The sequence below is a fragment of the Artemia franciscana genome, chromosome 2, assembly GCF_032884065.1.
Source record: "Artemia franciscana chromosome 2, ASM3288406v1, whole genome shotgun sequence".
NCBI classification, from domain to species: Eukaryota; Metazoa; Arthropoda; class Branchiopoda; order Anostraca; family Artemiidae; genus Artemia; species Artemia franciscana.
In genome coordinates, this window is record NC_088864.1 from 26,433,614 (window position 1) to 26,449,344 (window position 15,731).

Genomic DNA, 15,731 nt, shown 5'->3' on the forward strand with positions numbered 1-15,731 from the left:
TGGACGATTCGGCTATTTTTACCAATACGCTTTCCAAATACTTACAAAAGAAAAGTCTGATATCACCAAAAATGTTAAATAAGATTTACAAGATATTGTTTAGAATTGATGGTATTTTGGGAAATCAAACCATTCATGGGAATTTTGTTTTGTGTTTCTTCAGGGATAATCGTCTAAGATCAGCTCACTCGAACACAAATTTTAAGCTTTTGTCCCCTTTGAAGAAATTATGCTTAAAATTCAGTTTTTAGACACAAGCAAAGAGAGACATTAAAACTAAAAAAATGCATAAATTACGGTACTTGCTAATTATTAAATAAAAAACATGTTTTTTAACTGCAAGTAAGGAGCAACATTATAACTTAAAACAAACAGAAATTATTCCGTGTATAAAAGGAGTTGTCTCCTCCTCAACGCCCCACTCTTTACGCAAAAGTCTGACTCTTTCTCACAACTCTAGTTTTTAAAATATTAAAAAACAATAAAACAGTATTAGTAATAAATACACATTACTTACGAATTGAAAACAAAGAAAGGAAATAATAAATTAAAAGAGAAAAAACAAATAGGTGAAAAACGAGGATTTTATCAGCCAGTAGTAAAATATGAAAAACAAGCAAATATTTTGACAAGGACCTCTGCCAAGTCGTCCTCAGTGCTCAAAAAAAAGAAAGAGGAAAAAAGAAACAAAGAAGAAACAACGGCAAAATCTAACCTTTTTAAGTGAACTGCACGAGAGGAAAAAAGACACTGAATCAAACAACAAAAACCAACTTGAAATCAATGAAAGAGAAGTTACCAAATATATTGAATAAGCATCCTTTGCCTTGCAACAGATTTCGCCTGTCTACAATTTCGGTTTTCATTAGATATGCGGACAGGTTGTCTTAAATTAGACTGGTCGAAAATATTCATAGTGTCTTTTAATATTAAATTATTATAAATTGGGCTTAAGGAAATATCTCCCGTGTCTCTATTTATAACCAAATTTCTATTTAATTGTTTTTTTCTTTATCTCAATTGCCTCTTTAAAAGATTGCGGTAGGCCATTTACGGTAGATATTAAAGTTGCCTCTTCAAAAAGAACTAAATGGTCAAGATTTTCGTATATATGCTGGGCCAGAGCTGAATCAAAATTGTCATTCTTTAAAGAGGCAATTGAGATAAAAAAAACATAATAAATTTCTTTTTTTGTTTCTTTTTTGTTTTTTTTCCTCTTTCTTTTTTTTGAGCACTGAGGACGACTTGGCGGAGGTCCTTGTCGAAATATTTGCTTGTTTTTCATATTTTGCTACTGGTTGATAAAATCCTCGTTTTTCACCTATTTGTTTTTTCTCTTTTAATTTACTATTTCCTTTCTTTGTTTTCATACGTCATGCATAGCCAGTATGGTTCAGAACGTATTTACTTACGAATTAGCTTACGTAACGAACTTCCATATTTATATATTTTTATTACGTACAAGAGGGGGTTCGCGCCCCTCGCTCTTTACATTAAAGCTTGAATTTTGTCCAAATTTTTTTAGAATGATCCCTGAATCACAAAGGCCGTAGAATAAATGGTTGAAATTACTAAAAATAATTTAGCGTAAAGAGCGAGGCACTGGGGAGGAGACCAACCTCCTTATATACGCAATAATTTCTGTTGGTTTCGATGAACAGATGCGAAATCATTTCTGTTCGTTAATGCTGCTCCTTACTTCCAGATGAAAAAATAACTTTTTTTATTTATTTTCTCATTGTTTTTTTAAATATTGCTAGAAAATCCTGCGCCCCCTCATGGAAACTCTCTTCCCTCATGATAAATTCCTCCATTGAAAGATCCTTCCACTTCACTCCCTCCTTCTCCCCAACGCGAAAAAGTCCCCCTGAAAACGTCTGTACACTTCCCAATAACCATTACTATGTGTAAACAATAGTCAAAGTTTGTAACTTGCAGCCCCTCCCCCGGGGGCTGCTGAGATTAATTTGTCCCCAAAGACATAGTTATTAGGTTTTTCGACTATGCTGAACAAAAATGGCTATTTCAAAGTTTTGAACCGATGACTTTGGGAAAAAATTAGCGTGGGAGGGGGCCTAGGTGCCCCCCCATTTTTCGGTCACTTAAAAAGGGTATTCGAACTTTTAATTTTCGTTAGAATGATACCGCTTGTGACATTCTATGATCACTGGGTCGATGTGATCACCCCTGGAAAAAAAAAAGAACAAATAAACACGCATCCGTGATCTGTCTTCTGGCAAAAAATACAAATTCCACATTTTTGTAGATAGGACCTTGAAACTCCTACAGTAGGGATTTCTGAAATGTTGTATCTGATGGTGTGCTTTTCATTAAAATCATATGACTTTAGGGGGTGTTTTCTTCTATTTTCTAAAATAAGGCAAATTTTCTCAGTCTCGTAACTTTTGACGGGTAAGACTAAACTTGATGAAACTTATAAATTTAAATAAGCATAAAAAGAAAATTCTTTTGATGTATCTATTGGTATCATAATTCCTTTTTTAGAGTCTCGGTTACCATTGAGCGGGGTCGCTCCTTATTACAGTTGTTACCACGAACTGTTTCAAACGAAACTTGCTCAAGAATTATGCTTAGGTTAGATCTCATAAAACCGGTTTCATAGCCACAAAGACAAGTCTTAGGTGATAGAATGCATTGGACTGGTATAATTTGGGCTATGTACTTGCACATTAGGTGCGGAGGTGTTGGTTAGATTAGGTTCGGGGCGCTTTCCGAATATTTAGTTTCCACCCCTAATGTGTAAATATATAGCCCAAATTATATTATTATATAAATTAAAGGTTATACGAAGCTTATATTTCATAAGGAATAATCTAACTTCAACTCTTGGTTGTTTTTTGTTCATTAACAAGTATCAAAATTACCCTTGTTAGACGAAAGTTTTTGTACTTCTAACCCCTCCCCTTCCCCTGCTTGTAGGTTTCAAGTTGCTGCTGGCAAGTCAATGAGAATAAAAAATTTTCATTAACCAAGAAAGCTAAAATCACATCGTCGGTACCTGGATTGGGCTCCTATTAATCTATAGTCGGGGTACCAGTTTGCTAGTTTCTGCACCCAAGAAATTGAAGTCCAAATTTTGGGATGTCGATTTCTAATTTCAGTGCTTAGAATGATCAATGAAGTAATGTAGATGGTACGATATTACTTCTGTGCATAAAGGGGACTGATGGGATCTTTACAGGCTAAAGCTGCTAAATTAGAAGAAAATAAATTAATAATATAGATGGAAGGAAACTAGAGACAAATCTTTGTCGATGTACCCCCTCCGCCATCTCCCCCATTGAACTAACAATATTGAGTCTTAAAAATCTAAAATTAGTTTTTGATATTAATTATATATGGTTGTCTAACTTAGGAAACAAAAACAGGATAAAGCTTACCAAAAGTACCTACACAAGTACCTACAGTTATTGCAAACAATTATTTCTTATTTTCATTTGAATGAATTTCACCATTTGGAAGTTGATTAATTTGTATTTAGCAGTGCAGTATTGCACAATAAAGATTTGAGGAAAGGTTCGGGGAATTTTTGTGGTCGGGTGACGGGGGCCTTCTAACATTATTAAGATAGCTTTTCTTTCACTAAGCACTCGGACAAATAACGTCAAATTTTGTCACAGTGTTCGGGAGAAATGTCGATATTCATCCTGAAAGTCCAGAAATAAGAGAATCTAACTTAAACGTAAAGAATGGAGTACTTAGGGAGGGCATTCTCATCTAACGAATAATTCGGCTTATTCTTAGCTTAAATATCATTACTTATTTTTATTTGCAAAGCCTTGTTTTTTATATTTACTTTTTTTTTAAAGAGAAAAGGGTACTTACGTGTTATATAATACGCACTCGAGAACTTATATCGTGAACATGAGACACTACCTGCTTTTTACGGTGTTAATACCAGGCAATTAGCTTCGGCTTGCTTGGAAAATACATTGTAGCTATACTTTCATTAAAAATATAGTTGGTATTTTGGTTAGGTTAGTTTAGGTTACGTTTTTAATGTAGTGCGCTCTGGGCGGCCCCCCTCCCATAATTCTTTGTTGTAGTTTTCACAATTTTGTTAATAAAGTATTATATTTTCATCATATGTTGTTTTTTCATTAACATTCACCTAAAATTACTTTTTGAGTGTATCAAACAGTTCGTGGTAACGAACTGTAGTAAGGAGCGACCCGGCTCAATAGTAACCAAAACTCTAAAAAATGGAATTTTGATATCGATAGCTACATCAAAAGAATCACATTTTAATGCTGATTTTAAATATATAAGTTTCATCAAGTTTAGTCTAACCCATCAAAAGTTACGAGCCTGAGAAAATTTACCTTATTTAGGAAAATAGGGGAAAACACCCCTAAAAGTCATAGGATCTTAACGAAAATGACACCATCAGATTCAGCGTATCAGAGAACCTTACTGTAGAAGTTTTAAGCTCCTATCTACAAAAATGTGGAATTTTGTATTTTTTACCAGAAGACAAATCACGGATGCGTGTTTATTTGTTTTTTTTTGTTTTGTTTTTTTTTTTTTTTCCCCAGGGGTCATCGTATCGACCAAGTGGTCCTAGAATTTCGCAAGAGAGCTCATTCTAACGGAAATGAAAAGTTCTAGTGCCCTTTATAAGTGACCAAAAAAATTGGAGGGCATCTAGGCCCCCTCCCACGCTCATTTTTTTCCGAAAGTGAACGGATCAAAATTTTGAGATAGCCATTTTGTTCAGCATAGTCAAAAGCCATAATAACTATGTCTTTGGGAATGACTTACTCCCCCAAAATCCCTGGGGGAGAGGTTGCAAGTTACAAAGTTTGACCAGTGTTTACATATAATAATGGTTATTGGGAAGTGTAAAGACGTTTTCAGGGGGATTTTATTTTGTTTGGGGGTGGGGCTGAGGAGAGGGGGCTATGTTGGAGGATCTTCCCTTGGAGGAATCTGTCATGGGGGAAGAAAAATTCAATGAAAAGGGCGCAGGATTTTCTAGCATTACTATAAGAAAACAATAAAAAATAAACATGAAAACGTTTTTTCAAATGAAAGGAAGAAGTAGCATTGAAACTTAAAACGAACAGAGATTATTACGCATATGAGGGGTTCTAAAAATACTTTAGCATAAAGAGCGAGGTATTTAGGAGGAGATAAATACCTTGCTCTTTATGCAAAAGTATTTTTAGTAATTTCAACTATTTATTCTACGGCCTTTTTGATTCAGGGGTCATTCTTAAAGAATTGGGACAAAACTTACGATTTAGTGTAAAGAGCGAGGTATTAACGAGGGTACAAACCCCCTCGTATACATAATAAAAACATAAGGTTATGAAATTTTGTTACGTAAGTTAATTCTTAAGTTACGTATATTTTTTACTAATAAAAACGTTCGTTAAAAATTAAAGGTTCTAGTTGCCTTTTTAAGTAACCGAAAAATTGGAGGGCAACTAGGCCTCCTTCTCCACGCCTTATTTCTCAAAATCGTCTGATCAAAACTAAGAGAAAGCCATTTAGCCAAAAAAAGAATTAATATACAAATTTCATTTTAATAATTTATGTGCGGAGAGCCAAAACCAAACATGCATCAATTCAAAAACGTTCAGAAATTAAATAAAAAAAAACTAATTTTTTTAGCTGAAAGTAAGGAGCGATATTAAAACTTAAAACGGACAGAAATTACTCCGTATATGAAATGGGTTGTCCCCTCCGCAATCCCTCGCTCTTTACGCTGAAGTTTGACTCTTTGCCACAATTCTACTTTTTAAAACAATTAAAAAATTTAGCGTAAAGAGCAAGGGATTGCGGAGGGGACAACCCATTTCATATACGGAGTAATTTCTGTCCGTTTTAAGTTTTAATATCGCTCCTTACTTTCAGCTAAAAAAATTAGTTTTTTTTATTTAATATTATATAAAACAAAAGTATGGAGAGAAGAACAAAAGCTTTCCTCCCATTCAGGCAAACTTCTGTTTGTCGATTTTTTTTTGAACATCGATCATTACTTGCATATGAAAAACTTGTTTTTCAATCTAATGTAAATAAAGAAACACATATAGACTTGTAAAGTTCGACAAATAATAATTTGAATTTGGCTCCATCCTCTCATTCGGAATGCAGCTTCCTTCAGCACCCACAAGATGACACACACTACTTCACAGATATGACACGTTCAAGTAGTTACAAACAAGAAACAAATTGCTTTGGTAAAGTGGAAACCCGAACAAAGTGGTTTGCTCACTTCAATGCTTAATTGTGAATGATTACTCAGCTGGACGGGACAGAATTCAAGTCATCTTGTGTTGCATGAGGAATTTTCAGTTGTTTCCGGTATCTGATTAAAATTGTAGCTTACATTTGATATTGACTTTGGACAAATAAAAGTGGTGAGGTAAAATATGGACCAAACCTGTATTTGATCTTTAATATCTGACCTGTGAAAATGTATCACCAGAACTCTTTTTGGTACTTTACTGTTATAGCGACTCCACTAAGTTCTTTCATCCATTGACGTACTGTTGAAACGGTTTCTTTCGCTAGTTTCTTTCACCCTAGCGTGATAAAAGACAAAAACAAGTGACAAAATAGATGGGAAATATGTAATTTGGGCTACAGATTTGCACATTAGGGGCTTGAGGTGGGGGCAAAGTATTTTGACAGTGCAAAGTTAAAAGCGATTCCTACTTTATAATATGCAGAATAATGGTACCTAACACATTTTGCATGCAGATCCGTCATGCTTTTCCCCTCCCCCCACCTAATGTGCAAATATATAGCCCAAGTTTGCTTCTAAAGTATTATATTTTCATCGTACTTAGGTATGTTTCCTTAGGGTTAACCTAATTTTACTTTTTAAGTGATGTCACTATAACAGATAAGTACCCTTTTTTTAGTAGAGTTGAATCGAATTTAAGTAAAAAGACTTTGGAATATATTTACTGTCATAAGCACCTGAGCCTTGTCATTGCCTCTATTTTCTGCCATGAGCCTTATCAAAGCCCCTCTGCGCCTCGCCTTATGCTAAGAAACTTGGAACATCAAAACGGCATTAGATTCAAATGAGCCTTGTTCTACAAACATAGAAGCTTGTAAATAGATTTCCAAATATGTTGAGTCAGTTCCAAATTTTAAAAGATGGCGGCTTTCCTCATGCCTATTCGGAACAAATTTGGAGCGTTCGATGTAAGACTATTTCTATTCGCCAATATTTATGTGATCATCCAGAAAGTATTTTAAATAAATTAGAGATTGATGTTTAAACTTTAGGAGGATATTAATTTTTCTTAAGTAAGAAGAAAGCTACCACTCCTCTTAGTATCCTTGCTCATAACAACGAAGTATCATTTGAATGTTATGGAAAACAATATAAATTTTTAATATATTTTTTATTTATTTTAAAAATGAATATAGTCCACTAAGGGTTTAAGGAGTAAGAGCTACCTATCAGTGCTTCACTATATGTAAAGCGAGGTTCTATTGTTAAAAAAGGAGGGGCGTCTTCTCATTTTTTATTTAGTATATCTCCAATTCGTTTTAAATACAAACATTACTCATTGATTGAATTTTAAAAGTACTTTTGATATCACAAGCTACATATACACACATGAAAATACTTTTTTTTGAGAGGGGAGGAATATCTGAGAATGAACCTATTGAAAAGAGCTTGAAAAATAGTCAAATGAAAAAAGGAAAGCTTGGGACTCGGGAGAGGGTCTTAAATCCCATTTATCCTGTACGTTCCAGCATATATGGCCAGCTTTAACTCATTGCTTAAATACACCGCAACGGCAAAATTTGTGCACTAATTTGCAAAAACGTTTTCAGCACTGAGTTTATATTCAAATGCACAGAAGTACTATTTTCTATAGAAGTTCTATGGAGTAACAACTAGAAACTTAGGTGAAGTTTAAGAGATTTATCAGTTCTAGTCCCATTGGACCCTTAGGGCTACAGCTAGGTGTTGAAAAAAAATCTTTAATTAGGACTTGATTGAAAACACCAAATGCTCGAGAAAAATATGCACTTTAAAAGTATGTAAAAGAAATTGCCCAGGAAAATATCAAGGAAAACAGTCCTGGACTTCCAGAAAGACCTTTCGGCACGGGATACAATTTTACTTAATTATCCGTTTCTATTATTGAATTAATTAAACAATTTCAATTTAACTGTTACCTCACAGTCACAGACTTTGCCAACAATTTTGGTGTGAAAATCAGTGCGGAAATCAAAAAACACCTCTGGCAGAGTAGTCATGTCAGCAAAAAGTTTTACACTTTAAAACTTCAGATTTATTTCATCTACCTCTCACATCAAGGATTGCAGGGATTTTGTGACCGCTGAAGTTTGTCTTTGAAACCACTAAACAAAAAGAACAACAACAAGTTTTTACAACTGAAAGTAAGGAGCAACATTTAAACTTAAAACGAATAGAGATTATTATGTATGCGAGGGGAGGTTTCCCTGTCCTCGACTCTTCATTCTCTACGCAAATGTTTTTTAGTGCTTTTAAAAAACTTCTTATTGTTCTGAATTAAGTGACCATTGTGTTTCAGGAGTCGTTCTTAAAGAACTGAGACAAAATTCAAACTATAGCGTAAACTGCAGGAGGCTGAGGAGGGGCCAACCCTCCACATATATCTAATAATTTCTATTCATTTTAAGTTTTAATGCTGCTACTTACTTTCAATAAAAAAAGTGTTTTTTTTTATATTTTATTTTCTGATCGTTATGTAAATAATACCAGGAAATCTGACTCCACATCCATGGAAAAACTCCCCCTCCCCACGGAAATATCCACCTGAATTTGCCCAAAAATGGCGCCGGAATTGTATAAAATAGAAATTGGACCAGAAGCATCAGAAACACTAAAGTTCATGAACATTCTTTTCTTTAGTGAATAAAAATATATATTATATATTTTTTTCAATACGGCAAAGGTTTAGAAAGCATGAAAGCTTGGCTTTACATAGATATACTAATTTTGGCTACATGTTTGGTCATCTGTGTCTTACTCAGCTCTGAATGAGCAGGCATAGTCACATATATGCAGAAGATGTCATATCTAAAAGGAATTGCTTTGTTGGATAGGCTAAATTGTTCTAGAGATTTTTTTTTATGTTTACAGAGGTTATTTCATCCGAAACGTTCACATTTACATCCACAAGGGTGGATAGTAAGGTGGGCACTCCCTGGTTATGTTTGCTTACTGAGCAAAAATCAAATAGAAAATAAAAACAAAATCTGCCAATTGATTCCCCATTTGACGCTCTTTCCAAATGTAATAGCTCCGACCCCTAAAATGCGCATCAGATCCTATCCCACCCCTAATAGGGCCAGACATAGCCTTCAATTATACGCAAAATTTTGCTTATTTTGTGAGTTCATTCTACGTTCGCATTTATTTTTTATTAGCAGTTGGTTCCAATTCAACATTAAAATAATTTCGAAACAAAAATCACAAAATAAGTAAATTTTTTTTATTATTTACATTAGTGTTATATCTTGTTTTTTTTTTTAATCGTAAATTTTTTTATATAGTTTTATTATATTTCGCCCCTATTTTGAATTGAAAGCCTTTTGGAATATTAACAAAATACTTTCTTACATTTAGAAAACTTTGCTTTATTAATTTTCAGATTTGCTTCCTCTTTTGCTGCACCCTAGTTCCCTGGGTTATGTACAGAAGTCTGATGATTTTGTTGACTTCAATGTTTTTTAGACTTATGATTTATCGACAGTTGGAAAAAAAATTTAAAATCCAACAATTTGATATCAAAAACAACGAAAATAGGCAAACTTGTTATGCACCTTAAGGATCTAGATCGGGAACTAAAAACTATAACAACAAAATCCTTATTCCAATACATTCGGAATATATCGTTTTTATTGGTTTTAAGAGTTGTTTCTAGCGCAACTGTATTTCAGCCTACGTTTTTGTGAGGGACTTGGCTGTTTTTGTGGGTTCCCGTAACGTTTTTACTTATTTTCACCAATAAGCGGCTCAAAATTCAAAACAAAGTCACCTTAAAAAAACAACAAAAGCAGCAAACTGCTGAAAATAACGATGCTGCTGGAAAGAAGAATCTTTAGTGCTTAGTCTAGATTTATATCATGACTCTTTTTAAGAATAAATATTATGTTTGGCTCTGTTAACGATGAGGACTAAAATACAAATAGAATGACAGCAGCATATTTTGTTTCCTTTTTGGTGTATCTGAATTCTGCCCTAGACTATGGAGCTCCTAAATCTAGTTTGTCCTTTCTTATAATTAAATAAAAAAAAAAACAAGTTTTTTTAATGGAAAGTAAGGAGCGACACTCAAACTTAAAACGAACAGAAATTACTTCGTATATGAAAGGGGATGCTTCCTCGTCAACGCCCCGCTCTTTACTCTAAAGTTTTTTACTGTTTTAAAAAGTAGAGTTAAGAGAAAGAGTCAAACTTTAGCGTAAAGAGCGGGGCGTTGATGAGGAAGCATCTCTTTCCATATACGAAGTAATTTCTGTTCGTTTTGATTTTTAATGTCACTCCTTACTTTCCGTTAAAAAAAATTTAATTTTTTATTTAATTTCTGAACGTTTTTGAATCAATGCATGTTTTGATTTTGGCTCTCCGCAGATGAATAATTAAAACGAAATTTGCATATTTATTCTTTTTGGCTAAATTGCTTTCTCATAGTTTTGATCGAACGATTTTGAGAAAAAAGGAGCGGGGGAGGAGGCCTAGTTGCCCTTTGGTTTTTGGTTACTTAGAAAGGCTACTAGAACTTTTAATATTTTACGAATGTTTTTATTAGTAAAAGATATACGTACCTTATAAATTAGCTTGCATAAAGAACTTCTGTATTCTCAAGTTTTATTACGTATATGAGGGGTTCACCCCCTCCTCAGTACCTCGCTCTTTACACTAAAGCTTAAATTTTGTCCCAATTTCTTAAGAATCACCCCTGAATCACAAAAGCTGTAGAATAAATAGTTGAAATTACTAAAAATAATTTAGCATAAAGAGCGAGGTACTAGGAAGAGGTGAGCCCATCATATGCGTAATAATTTATGTTCGTTTAAATTTTAATTCTGTTCCTTACTTTCAGAGAAAAAACTTTTTCATATTTATTTTGTCATTGTTTTTTTTTTAATAATGCTAGAAAATTCTGCGCTCCCTTCATGGAAAGTTTCTTCCCCCATGATATATTCCTCCAAGGAAAGTTTCCCCAACATATCCACCTCTCTCACCCCCCCCCCCCAACCATAAAATCCCCCTGAAAATGTCTGTACACTTCCAAATAACCATTAATATATGTAAGCACTGGTCAAAGTTTGTAACTTGTAGCCCCTCCCACAGGGACTGTGGGGGAGTAAGTCGTCCCCAAAGACATAGTTATAAGGTTTTTCGACTACGCTGAATGAAATGGCTATCTCAGAATTTTGATCTTGTGACTTTGGGAAAATAATTAGCGTGGGAGGGGGCCTTGATGCCCTCCAATTTTTCTGGTCACATAAAAAGGACACTAGAACTTTTTATTTCCGTTAGAGTGAGCCCTCTTGCAAGATTTTAGGACTACTGGATCGATACGATCACCCCTGGAAAAAATAACAAAAAAAATAAATAAACACGCATCCGTGATCTGCCTTCTGGCAAAATATAAAAAATTCCACATTTTTGTAGATAGGAGGTTGAAACTTCTACAATAGGGTTCTCTGATACGGTAAACTTGATGGTGTGATTTCCGTTAAGACTCTATGACTTTTAGGGGTTGTTTCCCCCTATTTTCTAAAATGAGGCAAATTTTCTCAGGCTCGTAACTTTTAATGGGTAAGACTAAACTTGATGAAACTTATATATTTAAAATTAGCATTAAAATTTGATTCTTTTGATGTAGCTATTGGTATTAAAACTCGTTTTTTTTTTAGTTTTGGTTATTATTGAGCCGGGTCGCTCCTTACTACAGTTGGTTACCACGAACTGTTTGATATAAACATTAAAATTGCAAAATTTTGGATGCCTTACGTTGGAAAATTTCTTTTTATTGATATTTACATTTCCTTCAAGCTTAGGATACCTATCTCAGCATACAAGTTCTCTTTTATGCTAATAAGCTGTATTAGACCATTTGCTCAAAACAATATTTAGCTCAAAACAAGTTCAAAACAAAAAAGAACAAAACTAGTTAAATTTTTTATAACCTACAGCTTATAGTCATATTTGGACCGATTAGGGAGGAGGGGGCTGGGATGCAATTATAATGACATGAAGTATTCTTTTTTCTATCTGATGGAACAAGTTTCTTATTCCATAACCTTTAGAAAATTTCTTTTTAAAGAATTTTCAGGGTTGCTTCTAGTTTGACAAAGACGATAAACTACATGCCAGTGACGGCATATTTTTTGGCTTTGGTTAAAAATCAGCTATGGTAAGAAGTTATACAGTAGCTAGACAGCTAATCACCACTTCAACATTTAAATTATGTGGATTCTTGTTATATCACCTCGAAATTGGTTTGTTTGACTGTTGTGTTTGTCAACGTTATCTTAATATGTAGTTGATTAGCTTGAATATTTTATCCTTATACGATGCTAACTATTTTAAGTTCACTGATAACCGACAATGGAACATAACCTCACATAGTTCACGTTTAAGCTTGGTCTTAATCTTGGAGTATAATGCCCTTTCTTCAACAGAAAATATTAAAACTTTTTCTAAAAGTTTAATCAGTCGATAGTCCCAGCTATCAGCTAATCCCTGTTATCTATTAAATAAAAAAAACTATTTTTTTTTAGCTGAAAGTAAGGAGCGACATTAAAACTTAAAACGAACAGAAATTAATCCGTATATGAAATGGGTTGTCCCCTCCGCAATCCCTCGCTCTTTACGCTAAAGCTTTTAATTGTTTTAAAAAATAGAATTGTGGCAAAGAGTCAAACTTTAGCGTAAAGAGCGAGAGATTGCGGAGGGGACAACCAATTTAATATACGGAGTAATTTCTGTTCGTTTTAAGTTTTAATGTCACTCCTTACTTTCAGCTAAAAAAATTATTTTTTTTTTATTTAATTTCTGAACGTTTTTGAATTAATGCATGTTTGGTTTTGGCTCTCCTCACATAAATTATTAAAATGAAATTTGAATATTAATTCTTTTTTTGGCTAAATGGCTTTCTCTTAGTTTCAATCAGACGATTTTGAGAAATAAAGGGTGGAGAAGGAGGTCTAGTTGCCCTCCAATTTTTCGGTTACTTAAGAATGCAACTAGAACTTTTAATTTTTAACGAATGTTTTTATTAGTAAAAAATATACGTAATTTAAGAATTAACTTACGTAACAAACTTTCATAATCTTATATTTTTATTATGTATACGAGGGGGTTTGTACCCTCGTTAATACCTCGCTCTTTACAATAAATCGTAATTTTTGTCCCAATTCTTTAAGAATGACCCCTGAATCAGAAAGGCCGTAGAATAAATAGTTTAAATTACTAAAAATACTTTAGCATAAAGAGCGAGGTATTTATCTCCTCCTAAATACCTCGTTCTTTATGCTAAAGTATTTTTAGAACCCCTCATTTGCGTAATAATCTCTGTTCGTTTTAAGTTTCAATGCTATCCCTTCCTTTCATTTGAAAAAACGTTTTCATATTTATTTTTCATTGTTTTCTTATAGTAATGCTAGAAAACCCTGCGCCCTTTTCATTGAATTTTTCTTCCCATATGACAGATTCCTCCAAGGAAAGATCCTCCAACATAGCCCCACCCCCAAACAAAATAAAATCCCCCTGAAAACGTCTGTACACTTCTCAATAACCATTACTATATGAAAATACTGGTCAAAGTTTGTAACTTGCAGCCCCTCCTCCAGGGATTGTGGGGGAGTAAGTCATCTCCAAAGACATAGTTATTATGGTTTTCGACTATGCTGAACAAAACGGCTATCTTAAAATTTTGATTCGTTGACTTTGGGAAAATAATTAGCGTGGGAGGGGGCCTAGATGCCCTCCAATTTTTTTGGTCACTTAAAAAGGGCACTAGAACTTTTCATTTCCGTTAGAATGAGCCCTCTTGCGACATTCTAGGACCACTTGGTCGATACGATGACCCCTGGGAAAAAGAAAAAAGAAAAAAAAAACAAACAAAAAACAAACACGCACCCGTGATTTGTCTTCTGGCAAAAAATACGAAATTCCACATTTTTGTAGATAGGAGCTTGAAACTTCTAAAGTAGGGTTCTCGGATACGCTGAATCTGACGGTGTCATTTTCGTTAAGATTCTACGTCTTTTAGGGGGTGTTTCCCCCTATTTTCTTAAATAAGGCAAATTTTCTCAGGCTCGTAACTTTTGATGGGTAAGACTAAACTTGATTAAACTTATATATTTAAAATCAGCATTAAAATTTGATTCTTTTGATGTAGCTACTGATATCAAAATTCAATTTTTTAGAGTTTTGGTGACTATTGAGCAGGGTCGCTCCTTACTACAGTTCGTTACCACGAACGGTTTGATAACAGTCTCATCACGCCTAAGATCATGTGCCTGCTGTCCATGTTTAGGAAAGATAAATACAAGTTAAAACATTGTTCCGAGATTAGACTTAGTCCGAGTTATAGGGGTCTCAGAAAAAAAAAAATCGAAATATATCCCAGGCTATATACAAGAGATTGTTGATCTTGTGGTATTTCGTTTTGAAAATAGTTTTATTTTTAAACACTGAACGCGCTGCTAATAAAAACAAGCCCGTAAACTAGCACAAATTCACCAATTAATCAAACTTATGTGCTCAGAATGAGGCTATCTGCGGCACTATTATGGGGTGGGATATAATTACAATGGTAATATCTATTCCTTCTAAAAAGAGTAGTGAAATGAATAATTAATTAGTATATTTAGAGGATCAAACCTGTCGTGGTAACGAACCACCTCAATAGCGACCGAAACTCTAAAAAACGGAATTCGATACTAATAGATACATCAAAAGAATCGAATTTTTATGCTCACTTCAAATATGTAAGTTTTTTAAAGTTACAAGCCTGAGAATATTTGCCTGATTTTTGAAAAAAAGGAGAAACATCCCCTAAATGTCATAGAATTTTAATGAAAATCACACCATTCGATTCAGCGTATCAGAGAATTTAGTACAGACGTTTCAAGCGACTATCTGCAAAAACGTGGAATTTTGCATTTTATTACAAATAAAATGAATAATAATAATAATTACAAATAATAATTACAAATGCGTGTTTATTTTTTTTTTAACTTCCCAGGGGCTATCTTATCGACCTAGTGGTTCTAGAATACCGCGAGAAGGCTCATTCAAACGGAAATTAAAAGCTCTAGTGCCTTTTTCAAGTGACCAAAAATTGGAGGGCAACTAGGCCCCCTCCCACACTCGCTTGTTTCCCAAAGTCATCCGAATAAAAATTTGAGATAGCTATCCCGTTCAGCATAGTCAAAATATAATAACTATGTCTTTAAAGATGACCTAATCCCCCGCAGTCTCCAGGGGAAGGGTTACAAGTTGTGAACTATGCCCGCTGTTTAAATATAGTGTATATTATCAAGAAGTATACCGACGTTTTCATTGCTGATTTTTTCAGGAGCGTGGGGGGTTCGGGGGGTGAAGGTTACGTGGGAGGCTTTTTCCATAGAGGAATTCATGGGGGAAGGGAAGTTTTCATAAAGGGAAACCGGATTTCCCAACATTATTTAAAAAATGACCGGAAATTAAATGAAAAAACAAGTTTTTT

At 34.1% G+C, this 15,731-nt stretch overlaps 1 long non-coding RNA gene across 1 annotated transcript in view; it reads left to right on the forward strand.

Moving 5' to 3' along the window:
* The first annotated feature begins 6,218 nt into the window (after positions 1–6,218).
* The window catches only part of LOC136039388 (uncharacterized), a 29,203-nt gene continuing 19,690 nt past the window's right edge, over positions 6,219–15,731 (forward strand). Inside the window, exon 1 of the long non-coding RNA XR_010620433.1 lies at positions 6,219–6,391. This is a non-coding gene — a long non-coding RNA (uncharacterized LOC136039388). The remainder of the gene's footprint in view (positions 6,392–15,731) is intronic.